Raw genomic sequence first — 13,906 nt, 5'->3', positions numbered from 1 at the left:
TGGCAATTGGTTGGAAGAGTTACTATCAATAGAAAGGAATGTCTGAGTTACGATGAAAGGTTGTGGAGACCAAGGTTTCGTCATACAGAGGAAGCCTCGAGGTAGCAGGCTTCAGAAACAAGCTATTGTACGTGTTTCTTATCAGACTTAAGGTCTGTGTTGATGTTGGGGTGATGAGGCATGTCTGACCCCCGCTTCCCGTCCTGTCCTAAACTAGATTTTCGGGTTAACTCTGGAAGGCCCTTGGCCAAGAGGTGGGGTCCATTCAGATAGCTGCGGGGCATTAGGATTTTATTTTTGGTTTATACAGACAATGATGACTAGCTTCTATTCTTGCCCCATAGATTCTTAAAGTACTTCCGTTATTCCAATGACTTTTTTTTTTTTTTTTAGAAAAAGAAGTAAACGATCTCACTGTTTTGGAACTCTGAGTTTCTAATTTGAAACAGCAGAACGGGATATTTAAGAGCAGGGGAGAAAAGTTAGCAACTGCTGAGTCTTCTTTAGCATAATTCATTTAACATATAACCCAGGTAGCCCTTATTTTCACATATTTTAAGTGTTCTAGAAACACCTTTGGAAGCTGCTTCAAGGAGAAGCCAAACTTAGAAGTTCCTTTTCTCTCCCTCTTCTTCCATAAATACCCCAACGCGGCCACTGCACCAAGTGCTGTTCTAGGCATGAGGATGTCAGAAGAGAGGCCCAGTGACAAGGTCGATGTTTCCATGGAGGTCACAATTCAGGCAAAAAGTGCACAAACAAACAAGTAAACGCAGCACATTTAAATACCAGTGAGTGCAACAGAAAACAACTCAGTGAGAGGGAGGGTGGTGGAAGAGTGGATGGCGTCCATGAGGAAAGCAGCATCTGTTTCTAAATGTGAGGCTGCCGGTGTCCACCTGCAGAAAAGGCCGTCCTTCTGGCTAAGTTGAGCAGAACAGGATTTAATGCAGGGTATTAGGTGCTTTCAGAATCCCTCAGAAGGCCAGGCCTCCGCAGCAGCTCCCCAGATCACACCCCAGTGGGCTGCCGGGAACCGTGCTCACAGCTGCTGTCAAGAAAGTCAGGAACCATTAGCTAGGGTAGTAGCCACCGGCTCAAGAATGTGTGACAGGGTGGGGCACAGTGGTTCACGCCTGTAATCCCAGCACGTTAGGAGGCCGAGGCAGGCAGATCACGAGGTCAAGAGATCGAGACCTCCTGGCCAACATGGTGAAACCCTGTCTCTACTAAAAACACAAAAATTAACTGGGTGTGGTGGCGCACACCTGTAGTCCCTGCTACTTGGGAGGATGAGGCAGGAGAATCACTTGAACCTGGGAGGCAGAGGTTGCAGTGAGCCGAGATCACACCACTGTACTCCAGCCTGGTGACAGAGCGAGACTGGCTCAAAAAAAAAATGTGTGACAGGCCAGGCACAGCGGCTCATGTTTGTAATCCCAGCACTTTAAGAGGCCAAGGTGGGAGGATAGGAGGATCACTTGAGCCCAGGAGTTTGAGACCAGCCTGGTCAACATAGTGAGACTCCATCTCTCTCCACACACACACACACACATACAAACACACACACACACACACGAACATGTTACAGGCTGGATCCAGGGGTCTGGGAGCAGTCTGCCCGTAACCATGGGAACTGCCTCATGACACTCACAAAATGAAGACTCTCGACACTGTTGTAGGAACCCCCAGTGCTGCCACAGCTGGGCCACCCAAGAGCAGCAGCCAAGAAGCAGCAACAGAGCCACCTGCTTCCACTCACCTCCACCATCCAAACCTCACGCAAGTGCATTGAGTTGGGGGCCTACTCTTCTAGAGTCCTCGCAGGGGATCAGAAAATACAATGGTAGCCTTCCCAGCATATCAGCTCCCTAGAGCTGCCATAACAGACTGGGTGGCTTAAACAACAGACATTTGACCTGGCGTGGTGGCTCACACCTGTAATCCCAGCACTATGGGAGGCCGAGGCGGGCGGATCACTAGGTCAAGAGATCGAGACCATCCTGGCCAATATGGTGAAACCCTGGCTCTACTAAATATACAAAAAAATTAGCTGCGTGTGGTGGCACATGCCTATAGTCCCAGCTACTCGGAGGCTAAGGCAGGAGAATCGCTTTAACCTGGGAAGCGGAGGTTGCAGTGAGTCGAGATCGCACCACTGTACTCCAGCCTGGTGACAGAGTAAGACTGCATCTCAAACAACAACAACCACAACCACAACCACCACAACAACAAAACAGACATTTTTTGTCTCATCATTCTGGAGGCTGGAAGTACAAGATCAAAGTGTCAGCTGGGTTAGTTTTCCTGAGGCTGTGAAGGAGAATCTCCTCCAGGCCTTTTCCCAGCTTCTGCTGGGTTGCCGGCCATCTATGGTGCTCCTTGGCTTGTAGACACATTGCTCCGATTCCTGCCTTTGTCTTCACAGGGTGTTCTCCCTGTGTTCGTGTCCATGTCTAAGTTTCCCCTTTTTATAAGCATGCCAGCATGTTGAATTAAAGCCCACCCTAATGACCTCATCTCAACTAATTACATCTGCAGTGACCCCATGTCCAAACATAGTTTCATTCTAACGTACTTGAGGTTAGGACTTCGGCATGTGAAACCTGGGGAGACATGACATCCAGCTTCCTCAAGGCAGTCGGAAGTTGCCTTGGAGGAGGATAGAATGGCTGGTGATTAAAGTCAACACACTCCACCCCAGGCCAGAAGGGTGGGGCCTGGAGGTGGATTCAGCAGAGGGAACCGCTGGGGCCAGAGGCCTAAAGAAGACCCAGTGTCATAAGAAGAACTGAAGAGAAAACTTTGGGCATAGGGAGGATGAACTAAGCAGATGAGGAGTGAGATGGGGTTGGAGAGGGAGCTAGGGTCATAGGATGTGGGCTGTGAGGCCGCTTAAGCCTCAAATTTAACTGCATATGTGCTGGGAAGCCAGTGGGGGCTTCTGAGCTGGAACTGATGGGACTGGGTGTACCTTCTGGGGAGGTCACTGGCTGCTGCATGGGCCAGGGGCTACAGCAGGCCCAGCAGGAAATGGGAAGCTTGTTCAGGCAGCTGCTGTAGGTGTCCCCAGGAGAGACTGTGGTGTCTTGGACCGGGGGAGCAATAGGGCAGAGAGAGGGGATGGATCTGGGGCGTTTTGGTGACAGCTGTTTAGACTTGCAGTGGGTAAACACACAGGCCCACACAGATATGGTCATTGTTGAAGCTGGGCTGATGGCATCTGCAGACACCCTAGAGCTTTTTAGCTGACGTTTGAATACTGGGATGACACCTACAGTGCAGGTGGACAGGTTTCTGTCTGACTTCTAGTGACCCTACTTCTCGAATCCCAGATCAGGGCTCACTCTTGTGAGATGTCTCAGCTTTGTGCTGGCCAATGCAGTGGGAGAGGAAGTAGACAGAGTAATATTCCCAAAGCTGCAAATGTGTCACCTGACAGCAGAAGGAACTTTGCAGACGTGATTGTGTGAAGGATCTTGAGGGGGGTAGATGGCCTTGGGTGATCTGTGTGGGCCCAGTGTAATCACAGGGACTTTATGAGGGGGACTTGGGAGCATCCAAGTCAGAAAAGGTGATGTGACGATGGAAGGTGGAGAAAACTTGGGTTTTGCTGCTGCCTTTAAAGATGGACAAAGGGGCCATGAGCCAAGGAACGTGGGCAGCCTCTGGAAGCTGGAAAGGCAAAGGAACGATTCACCCTTAAAGCCTCCAGAAAGAACCAGCTCTGCCAACACCTTAATTTTAGCCCAGCGAGGCTGATTCTGGAGCTTCCAGCCTCCAGAGCTGTAGGATAGTACATTTTTTTTTTTTTTTTGAGACGGAGTCTTGCTCTGTTGCCCAGGCTGGAGTGCAGTAGTGCGATCTCGGCTCACTGCAACCTCCGCCTCCCAGGTTCAAGTGATTCTCCTGCCTCAGCCTCCTGAGTAGCTGGGACTACAGGCGCGTGCCACCACGCCTGGCTAATTTTTGTGTTTTTAGTAGAGACAGGGTTTCACCATGTTGGCCAGGCTGGCCTCTAACTCCTGACCTCGTAATCTGCCCGTCTTGGCCTCCCAAAGTGCTGGGATCACAGGCGTGAGCCACCACGCCCAGCCATGTGTGGTTTTAAGCTGCTAACTTGTAGTGGTTTTTAGGAAACTAATACGGGTAGAGAAAAGGGAGGTAATAGAAGTCAATTCACCAAGAAACAGTAAAATGAATTGAGAGATTTTGCAGGGGCCCATGTGCTTCTTGCATGTGCCAGTCATCTCGGTCAGTGACAGGTGTCAGGGAGAATGGTGGGCAGGTTGGGTTGCGACCTCTGCCTGGAAGAACTTCATTGTGAGTTTCCCAGTGAGAGAGAGACAAAGAACTAAGCCAATCATGCACCACTGGATGATTTATTGTTCTTTTGTTTTTTCTCTCTAGACAAACAGAATATAATTACAGAAGCAGGCATGTGTTAGCCTAAGCTCTTGTTAATCACACCCAAGTTATATTTTCTTCAGCTTGCAAGCTCCGTTGCCACTCCTTATTAGAAAGGAGTACATCTGAGTTGTACTCCTAGGCAGGTAGGCACGAAGCCTTTATGTCTCAGGTATTGTGTTTCTAGCGAACTCTAATCTGCCTTCCCTGCGTGATGGAGAGCTGGAAATGGAGCAAGAAGGGGAAAGGTGCAAGACAATGGGGAAAGTTCTTATTGTCACAACAGGAGGAAACATCAGCTTAGACCTGGCTCGTTCTTTGGGATAGAATAACACTGGTAATAGTTGAGTTTAAGCTTCAGTATAATTGAGTTTCAGCCTAGCTCTGCGTGGTTGGAAAAATGTAATGAAGTTGCAGTGTATAAACTGGTCCATTGAGTTTTACTTTAAAATCTTCTTTAAACATACTTAGCAATTAAAAAATGTATTTGGAATATATCTGTGACCTGTCTGTGTACATTTCAGATTGAATGAAAAGGTTCGCCCTTCCTGTCAAAGTTTCAAGATTCCTGTTAAACGCTGATATCCTCACTTTCTTTTTCCCCTCCAGTTGATTTTTTTCTTAGGTAAGCCATTCTCTAGTTGAGAAGGAAGACTTTGTTTTGTCTTCATGTGCAGAATCCCTTGGCCTTTGTTTGGCATTGAGTCGGGCTCTCCTCTCTGAGTGATGAGGCTGTGTCCCTCAGAGGTCCTTGGACCAGGGCCTTGGGCAAAGCTGAGCCCACTAGGCATCAGACAAATGCTGTGGGTTCGGTGTGATTATCAGCATGTAAAGCGCATACAACACTTATTGGTCCTCACCCAAGGTATTTCGAGAGCCGCCAATTTGTTTAATATCACTGGAGACTGTTTTAGAGCAAGCATTTCAACAGATTTGAATGTCCGTTGGAAAGAAAGTGGAGTAATATGGTTTTCTGGAGGGATTTATTGTTCTTGTTGAGATATTTGAAGACCCACGTCAGGCCTTATACTCTCCAGGAAATTCTCCAGGAAGGTAGGACCCCACAGTAAAGAGCTGTTGGTCCACAGTGAACCCTGAGCTGGGACTTTCTCCACCACTCACCACCTCACTCTCAGCCTCAAGTTACTCGTTAAAGGTCTTCCCTGGCTGTCTGGTTGGGCCACATGCCTTACTGGTCACTCACATGACATCCTCACTCTCCTATTGCAATTGGAGTGGCTTAAAACAACACCCATGGATTATCTCACAGTTCTGTAGGCAGAAACCCAGGCGCGGTGGGCTCAGGGTCTTGCATGTCTGGAATCAAGCTCTCAGAAGGGCTGTGTTCTCTTTTAGAGGCTGTATGCATTTCCCGTGCTGCTGTAATAAAGTGCCACAGCTGGGTGGCTTCAAACAACAGACTTTGCTTCCCTCCCAGTTCTGGAGGCTGGAAGTGTGAAGCTAAGGTGTGGGCAGGGCCCTGCTCCCTCTAAAGAAATGCCCTTCCTTGCCTCTTCCAGCTTCTAGTGGCTCCAGGCATTGCTTGGTTTGTGGCTGCATCACTCCATTCTCGGCCTTCACATGGCCTTCCCTCTGTGTCTGTGTCTTCTCTGCTTTCTCTTATAAGGACACTTGTCATTGACTTTAGGACCCATTGTGTAATCCAGGGTGATCTCATTTTGAGATCTCAAACTTAGTTACATCTGTCAACTCTCTTTTTCCAAAGAAGGGTCCAAGGGTTAGGACAGGGATGGTCTTTTGGGGGGCAACCATTCAACCCACTCCAGCTGCCTTGCTTGGGGGAGCTACTGTTAAAAACTCTCTACTCAAAGCCTCCCAGGGGTTTTACCAAGACATCTTATCATACTCATTTTAACATGAGTCATGCCTGAAATAACTGCAGTGTAGAAAAGCAGCATCTTGAGAAACATAACAAAGAATTATGTTCTGTTCAGTGGAAAACGGCTCAGGGCAGTGGTGCAAAACCCAGGTTAATCATCTCCGAGGTTAATTTAAGTAGCACCTCCTAGGATGTCTGCTTTGGAAGGGTTTGCACTTGAGGGTTGAGCTTAAATTGCTTCTTCATCTCTGACGATCACTCCATTGCTTGTTTAAAAGGCATCAGTACTCAGTCAAGTTAGCTGGAATGGGTTGAATTGTGGCCACCCCAAAAGATATGCCCACAACCTAACCCTCGGACTCCGTTTGAAGTTTGGGAGTAGGAAGGAAAGTTTCTTCCATGTTGAGCTGTTGTAATTTCTAGTTTTACTCTGATAAGCCCTGTATAATAAGCCCCTGAAGACTTTGAGACTTACCGTCTACTCATTCCTAATCATGATCTGAAAAACAGACTGTCTTTAGAGAAAACAAGAATTGGTTTATAATTTGTGCTTCTACACATTGTTCTCCCACCTGGGAGCAAGGGGGCTTGGCCAGCAGACAGGACTGGTGTGTGTACTCATGACGGGCATAGGAGAAGAGGCAGGTGGCAATCCACGGCTCCTGTATCAGTTTGAATCCTTCACCACGTGTCCCTTCCTGTTGGTAAACAGAGATAACAGCCTAATCCTGGGGCTGCTGCGAATGACACTGCCACAGCTCCAGGCACCTGCCAGCCAAGGACAGATGGCGACCACTGCCACCCACAGGCTGTCCCAGGGAGAATTTATGGTGAGACTCCTGGGGTCCGGGAACATCCATCCATGGGCTGATGTTTGAGGGTATGCACCACCTGGAGGAATCGTAGAGTCTTTCTATCAGTAACATCCCCATTGACACCTAGCTAGATCCTGGCCTCTGCTCCCACTCCACCATGTCCGTCCCCTGCTCCACCATCCTACACCCCAACGATGTCAACATTCCTCTGCCTGCTCCCCCTTGGCCTCAAAGTGTGTCTAGCAAAAAGCAAGTCCAGTCATGACTTTCCTCTGCACAGAGCAGTGACTGTCATCCCACTGAGAGGCAAAGTCAAGGTGCTCCTAGTGGCCGCCTGGCTTCAGTGTACCTGCCTCACCTCTCACCTGCTCATCCTCATTTACTCCATGTCCGCAGCCACATGGCTCCCAGGCTCTGGCTGGCCCTACTTCCCCCTAGGCCCTTCCCACTCCCTCTGCCTGGAAGGACCATCTTTCCCCCAGGTAACCACAGAGCTCCCTCTGCACCTTCTCTCCCTGTTGGCTCTAAGATCACCTTTCCAACAAGGCAGCCCCTCCTCCTGCCCCTCCCCAACTGTCTTTACCCCATAACGCTTAGTTTCCTTATCGGTTTCCTGTCTGTCTCCACCTGTCGAGTGGAAGCTCTAGGGAAGAAGGGATTTTTTGGGTTTTATTTTGTATTTGGCAGCTACTTCCCCAGTGCCTACAGTGGTGCCCCGTGCTCCGTAAGCCTGGAGGAATTTTTGTTGAATGAATGAATGAGTGCAGGAAAGAATTAAAAGCAGCATTTGCTAAGTGTCCTGTCAACCCATCTGTTCCTAAATGGCTTTGTCATTTCTGTCTGAAATGAGTCACCTGCTTAGGGGCCTCACGATTCTTCTTTTCTCCTCGCCCACAGAATTTATTTTTTAATGATGAAAGGCTGGATCGTTTGAAATCACTGTGGGATGTGTGCTTTTCTAGCCCCAAGTGTGGCGCTGACCATGTAATTTTCCATGCACCAGTTTAAGAAGGCAGTAGATTTCCACCAAGAAAGAGGAAGGAGCTGGCGGCCAAGTCAGGAGTGGTATTTTACTGGGGAAAAACAGGGGCGGTTGATATACAAAGCAATCTGCAGGCTTGGTGCTGACACCATAGCCTTCCAGCGACCAGGTGCAGAAACTCAATATAGAAAGCTCCAAAAACGGAATGTTTATTACCTATTACCTGAGAAGTATGCACGTTCAATTTACCCTGCCCCAAAATGGATTTCTGGGAAAGCAGCCTTATCTCTAGTGTGGCTTGGTAGCAACAGCTCTGCTTAGTGTCATTATCTGGAGTGCAGCTGTCTACACTCACCTTTTAAGAAGGTGCTTATAACAAACAAGCAGTCTAATTTATTAAGCAAGCTGGCTTGGGCTGAGGGAGGAAGGCAGGTGCTTTCATTCAGCTTGCTCACAGGGTATTGTTCTCACAGAGCTTCCCACTTGTTTGTTTTTTATTCCCTTCATTTCCCTGCTTAAGAGAGCTGTTTGCCCGGCACGCCGATTTACAGAACGGGGAGTGATCTGGATTTATCTGTGGGTTCACTGGCCTTCCACAGGGCTTATGGATGGTCTCAGTTTGAGCTGCATCACACGCTGCCCGATGAAATTGACAATATTTGGCCAAACACTAACTGCGTGTGATTCAACCTAAGCGTAATTTACAGTGAAGGGCAAAGTTACAGATTTCAAAACAAAAGACCCAGATTCACATCTGATCACCTGCTGACTGGCTACGTAACCTTGGGAATGTTCCTTGGTTTCTCTGATCATTCCTGGTCCTCACCTGTAAAACAGTTCAGTTAATAGCCAGCTAGGAAGCCATGATGGGAAGCACTTGCAGCTAGTTATATAAAGCACTCAGCACAGTGCCTGGCGCAAAGGAAGCTTTCAGTAAGTGGTAGCTGGTGCTTCTTTGTGGCCACGGCTGATTGAGACTGGAAGCTGCAGAGACTCCGGTGCGCGATGGTAGATGCTCCATGAATGCTGGCAAGAAGAATGAGCATGGGGTGAGCTGAGAACTGAGAACTCTGCTTCTTAGATGCCTGCTTTGTGTATAGTTTTGCCCTGTCTTAAAGCCCAACGTGCACCCATGTTTTGCGTCATTGTTCCTGTTGTATATGTTACTTATCACTTGTTATGAGCTTGTTTATATCCATCCACAGTCAGGGGTTCTCCTCCTCTCTCCTCTGCAGACAAATCCATGTCTGGCTTTCCGGTGAAGAGCGTGGGGTGGGTGGCGGACCAGGAGGTCCTGATGGGGTTGGCTTCACCTTGCCCTGGGCATTCTGCAGCCTATGGCCTCCCCACAGCCACTCTGCCTTTTATCTCTGGCTTCTCTAGGCCTAGAACAGGATCTGGCTTTTTGTAGGCAGAATCAAATACACAATTTGCAGGGCCCACAGTACAAAAGGAAAATGCAGGACTCCTTGTTCAAAAATTAAGAATTTCAAGATGGCAGCCACTGAGCATTAAACCACAAGCGGGGCCTTCTGAGGGCGCCCCCTGTGGCACGACTTGCAGGTGCCTGTGATTCCAGCCTTGTTGATAGGCAAGAAATGTTTCTCAAGTTAAACTAAATAAAACTTAATTCAATGCACACAGATGCCCGGGTGCTCCCAATGTATCCTGCTGTTTTGAAGCAGCATGAGTAAGTGTCAGGCTGAGGGACATGAGTCACTGATGTGACCTGAGCACTTGGCTCGCTGGGTGATGCTCAGCTCTGGCGTGGGTGTGATAGAGCCTCCAGAACATGCCTGTGCTTGGGCTCCATCCCAAGAGATTCTAATTTGAGTTGATTGGGTCCTCAATACGAGGTGGTTTTTTCTGTCCTCAGCAACGATGACAGAATCATGGCAAACATGTTTTTTTTTAGTATTAATTTCCATTGGTAAAATACACATAACATAAAATGTTCCAACTTAACCATTTTTCCAGAGAGTTCTATGATACTAGGTACATTCACATTGCTGTGCAACCATCCCCACTATCCATCTCCAGGCCTGTTTCTGTCTTGCAAAAGTGAAATTCTCTATGCATGAAACCCTAACTCCCCATTCCCTGCAGCCCCTGGAAGGACACCATTCTACTTTCTGTCTATGGATTTCATTCCTCCAGGTGCCTCATGTAAGTTGAAATCATACAGTATTTGCCTTTTTGTGACTCGGCATTATGCCGTCAAGGACTATCTGTGGTGTGACCTGTGTCAGAAGCTCATTCCTTTTTGAGGCTGAATAATATTGCATTGTATGTGGAGACCACATTTTGTTGATCTATTCACCTGTTTGCTTCCACCTTTTGACTATTTTGGGCGAACGTATCCTTTTTATAGTAGTGTGGTTTGATTGCCAGTCCCATTCACAGATAGGAAAGCCGAGGGGAAGAGTGTGAGTAGCTTGTCCACACAAGCAGAGAAGTCTCCCGATTCTGACCTGTCTGCTTCCTGCCCCTCGCTGTCGTCACCTTTCCACACTTCCTTTACTCCTGCAGAAGGGTGCTTGTTTTTTGCATTGAGATAAGCAGCAACTATTTACCTAACGACTGGCTGAGTAGTTTTCCTCCCTTTCATACCCAATGGATCAGCGGCTGCTGGTAGAAAATTGGATACACACAGGTGTCCCCTTATTGGAGTCTTGTGTACGCAACACCTGTGAGCACCTGGTTGCTTCAGTGACAGGGCTTGCTGAGCAGGTGAAGGGGTCGCAGCCCCTTGTGCTTCTCCAGGGCCTGACACAAGACACGTGGAGAGGACAGACACAGAGGGGGTCCCACAGCAAAATGCAGCCCCACAGCAGAACTGGTGGCTGTGAAGTCTGTAAAGTCATTAATTTCTACTAATTCCTTTCAAGTGTGGTGGGAAAAGCTGCGCTTTGAGATACCTATCCTGATCCCACCATTCCTAAGATGGGAAGTTGGTGTTCATGACTTACTGTCCCCAAGCCTTAGTTTCTTGATCTTCTCACCGTTAAACAGAGATCATAGTGCATACCTCGCTGGACTTTTGTGAATATTAAATCTGCAATGAGGGTTAAGCTCCCAGGATACAGCAACACCCACCATCAAGACACACACATGTCTCCTGCTCTTTCTGTTCTCTCTTGGAAGCATAAGTTTTTAATTTATTTATGTTTGAGTGTGTACATTTTGAAGAAACTGGCCTGTTTTGTGGCCAAAATAATGGAAATTTCTCTTTATTCAGTATGTGAAGAGGAGATTGGCTCTGTACGATCAACCTACTTGTCTTTTTTATTTGATATGAAAGACGTAGGACATTAGTTTTTCCAAAAGTGTTGAGACTGAAAGACAATCTTTTTTCTAAACCTATAAATGTGAGAAAGTAGACAAAGAAAAGGCAGGGGTTCAGGTTTTCTAATGCGTCCTTTAAAAAGAAATCTGATTCTTTTGGACTTTCTTGGATGTGCTGCTCCTTTGATGACTATGATGAGGACCTAATTGGGGAATGGAAATCTCTGGGATGAATTTTAAAAAATGTGTGTGTTTTATTGGCATATTTCTGAAGACCTTAAAGTACTTCTGTAAAAACAATCTCTATGAAAGATCAAGTTCTACAACAGGGTAAACTGAGTTTTAGGTAATCGAGCATGATCCTGTAATTGACGAGGTCATTGGTCTCTTTGGTGTTGCCTTCACCGGTCATTTTCTTTTTTTCTTTTTTCTTTTTTTTTTGAGATGGAGTCTCGCTCTGTTGCACAGGCTGAAGTGCAATGGCACAATCTTGGCTCACTGCAACCTTGGCCTCCCAGGTTCAAGCGATTGTCCTGCCTCAGCCGCCTGAGTAGCTGGGATTACAGGCACCTGCCACCACGCCTGGCTAAGTTTTGTATTTTTAAGTAGAGACGGGGTTTCACCACGTTGGTCAGGCTGGTCTCAAACTCCTGACCTCAGGTGATCCGCCGACCGTGGCCTCCCAAAGTGCTGGGATTACAAGCGTGAGCCATCGTGCCAGGCTTACTGGTTGTTTTCTGCTCAAAGGTGGGGAGAGGGATGTCCATTCCCCTCCTGGGCTATACTGTTGGGCCAGGACTCTGTCCACATATTTAGTGGCTCCAGCTGGGGCAAGGTGGTGTTGACAAGGCTTGTCGTGTCTTTGCATATTCATGGTGACTTCGCTGCTGTGAACATCACTAGCCAGGGGATCTGATGCGCCGTTTAGACCTTGGTGTCGTTGAATGACACTGTCATCATGTCAGCTGTGTAGCGACTGTGACATCACCAGTCGTGTCAGCCAAAATGGATGCCAGACGAAGTCACCCATCTGGCTCTGCAGGCCTCTGCCCACGTATTTAATCTGTCATAAAGATTTGCTAAACTCCTGTCCTCAAAGATCTTACTAGCAACCCGAGTCAGCAAGATACCTGTGAAATACACTGTGTGCCATGGAGCTTATAATTCGATTAAAGCTGGAAATTACAGGAGGAAGTGGAAGGCCTGTCAGTGGTCGGGGAACACCTTGTGGGGAAGGAGGATAGAGTGCTGAGATCTGAGGTGGGAAGATTTGGAAGGGAAAGGAAACCAGAGAGGGCTTTCCCAGCCAGGGAACTGGCTTCTCCATAAGTGGAGAGGTGGGGCCAAGCCCAGGCTTTCATGGAACGTTGGGGTTCAGTAGAAGCTGGAGCAGGTACTCGGTGACCTGGGGTCCAGCTTAGCCATGAGCTTGCTGAGTGAGCCTAGCCAAGTCACTGGATCTTTTGTGGCCTTGTCCTTCATCTATAACATTGGAGCATGGAGGTACACACCCAAAGGAACTGCAGACAGAAACTCAAGTGCTGACACACTAATGCTCAGAGACACAGTAATTCACAGTAGCCAAAAGGTGGTGGGAAGAACCCCAATGTCCATCAGTGGAGAGACGAATATCTCCCTACAATAGATTATTATTCAGCCGTAAAAAGGAATACATCCTGATATGTGCTACAGTGTGGATGAACCTTGAAAACATTATGCTAAGTGAAAGAAGACAGATCTAAAAAGGCACATATTGTCTGATTCCATTGATATGAAATACTAGAATAGGTAAACCTGTACCCACAGAAAGCAAATTGGTGGTGTCCTGGGGTAAAGGGATGAGGAAATGGGGATTGATTGCTTAATGGGTTTGGGGATTATTGGGGGGTGATGAAAATGTTTTGCAACTAGATAGAGGTGGTGGTCACACAATGTTGTGAATGTACTGAATCTTTTTTAAGTGCTTAATTTTATGTTCACCTCAGTTTTAAAAAAAATGGGGCATCGTATTAAATCCAAGCATTTCAGCTTTCCTCTATGGGTCCTGAGGAATTCCGGGGAGAGTCCCCTACAGGGCGGGAGAAAGGTTTTACCTACGCCTGTCCTCTCTCTCCTTCAACGAGCACAGCTCTACTTTAAGTATGTGATACCCTGGGAAGGCAATAAGATTTCATGGGAAGAAAAACTTCCCAAGGACTTTTTCCTTTTTTAAAAATGATGAAAGGTGAGCTCAGCTTTCTGGTGTCTTTGCTGGATGGGAAATTCTATCATTTCTTTGGGAATCGGCCACGTTTCATTTTTCAGCATCACTTAGACCTCTTTGGGCTGTGGCCCTTCTAAAACAGCCTTCTATAACCTCATTTGGCAGATGAAAATGGCGAGCACCCCTGGCTCTTGCCATTTTATTTATCTTCGGAAAAATTTTGGCCAAGGGAGTTTGTAGGCATGTGGGACTTAGGTTCCGATGGAAAGGCTGTGGACAGATGGGATGAATTCCCCTTTGCCTCCTCCCACCCTCAGCCTGCTGAATCAGAGTCTGTATTGTCATGAGATTTCCCAGGTGATGGTCACAGTGTT

This window comes from Trachypithecus francoisi, unplaced genomic scaffold (assembly GCF_009764315.1).
Source record: "Trachypithecus francoisi isolate TF-2019V2 unplaced genomic scaffold, Tfra_2.0 Lachesis_group14, whole genome shotgun sequence".
In the NCBI taxonomy this organism is placed as follows: domain Eukaryota; kingdom Metazoa; phylum Chordata; class Mammalia; order Primates; family Cercopithecidae; genus Trachypithecus; species Trachypithecus francoisi.
The sequence above is the reverse complement of the archived record's forward strand: the minus strand, read 5'-3'. Positions refer to the sequence as shown.